Here is a 1,991-nt window from a genome sequence, read left to right as displayed (position 1 = left end):
ACAATATAGAGAATTTATATACACATATATGAAGAGAATATTGTAGATTAATCTATATAAAATGAAGCTTCTATCTTTATTCTATAGTAGAACTTTATAGACTAAGTGATAGATAGTATGGTAAGAAAAATTCATCTATTTCTTTCTTACCATACTATCAAATTCATAAAATACTGTTGATTATTTCGCTCATTTCATTTAAGACGCGAAATTGGAATCCTTTTCATTTTACTTCATCCATTTTTGATAAGAACTCAAAAGGAAAGTTTCATTCAAATGAATTTGAAAATTGAATTGAATTAATCATTTTGACCGACTGTTGTTACGTAAATGATAAGTAGAAAAGTGGTAGGAACTAGAATGAATACTGTAGTCACAATAATACAAGAATATTTACTTCCATAATCTCATCGATTTTTTTACTTCGTAATAACTCGGGATTTAATCCCATAGGTATGATAAATCTTTCGCCTATAAATTCAATGAATGAATTACCTCTCGACGATCATCAATCGGATCAATATCGTGAATAACAATATCTGAGCTATTAAATCAATTCATCATCGAGGCTTGAATAGTATATAACATAGGAAGTTCTTTTATCCATACTGAATCAAAACTTGGATTTCTGACCCAATCAATCCAAAATTCCTTTATTTATCATTTGTTTCCCTTCTTTTTTCTATAACCTACCTTACATCTTCCTTGTACAATCATCTGATGATACTTCATCAGATTGCCCTTGCACTTCATTTAGTCACATAGTTACAAACCCAAACAAACAAACAAAAGCGAAATGAAAAGAAAAAGAGTTAAGTTCTAAACTCCTTGTGATTTTTTGGAAGATGAAGACAGAGAAGTTTGACAAAGATGAGGCCGGTATAAAAGATCTAATATCACTATTTTAGGGTTTGTTATTTCTTCGATCAGACCTTTAAAAAATGGAAAAATAGGAAAGAAAAAAAGCCCCTTTGTTTTGGAAATTAAATTTTGCCCCCTAACATCCTTTCATAGAAAGGGAGAAATTAATTGATGTATTTATTGGACCCGTCGAGACTGATGGGGTTGGAACCTGCAGCTTTCGCCTTGATAGGGCGGTGCTCTGACCAAGGGAAATAAGGGATCTAGCAGAAAATTATTATTTTTTGATCTTAGTAATGTATGGGGTATTTTGGAAGGACAAGGGGATTATACCATCTCACGGTAGATTGGCGAATTATTAGGTTGAGCTGGATTTGAACCAGTATAGGTATATTGCCAACAAATTTACTGTTCGTCCCCATTAACTGCTCGGGCATCGACCCAGGAAGAATCCACTTTAGGCTTATTGGTAATCCATGATCAACTTCCTTTTGTTGTACCCTACCCCCAAGGGAATTTGAATCCCCGCTGCTTCCTTGAAAGAGAGATGTCCTAAACCACTAGACGATGGGGCTCGACTTGCCCAATCACCCTCATACTATGATCATAGTATGAATAGTTTTTTGAAATTGTCAATATAATGGAATGGTATGATTAGACTCACGAGATCTTTCCATTTTTCAGAATTGTATAGAATTTTTTGGTTCGTCATCTATATTCATGAATCGTTCATTAGAATATTAAAATTGCCACACTCTATATAAATAGAGTATAGAAATCTATATTCTTTAGAATAATTTCATTTCTAAAAGAAAAAAAGAAATACAAACAGCTAAAATTAATGAGGAATAGGATTTGTTCAAGGAATGATTGGTCCGTCAGAAAACAAAAGGGAGGGTTAATATTTATTTTTTTGCTTTCATTCATTGTTAAGATGAGATATCCTTATCTCTATATCACACTAAGACGGGAAATTAACAACCAATAAATCTAGTAAGTAGGATCAAGAAATTATCAAAAATTTTCTCTAAGAATTTAGTTCAGGGGGACAAGTAGAATCTCTTCATCCCATGAAATATCTTGAAATTTATGTAAAATTGTCAAGTGTACAAGTATATTATGTATCAATC

The sequence above is a fragment of the Olea europaea genome, chromosome 17, assembly GCF_002742605.1.
Source record: "Olea europaea var. sylvestris chromosome 17, O_europaea_v1, whole genome shotgun sequence".
Lineage (NCBI taxonomy): Eukaryota > Viridiplantae > Streptophyta > Magnoliopsida > Lamiales > Oleaceae > Olea > Olea europaea.
The sequence above is the reverse complement of the archived record's forward strand: the minus strand, read 5'-3'. Positions refer to the sequence as shown.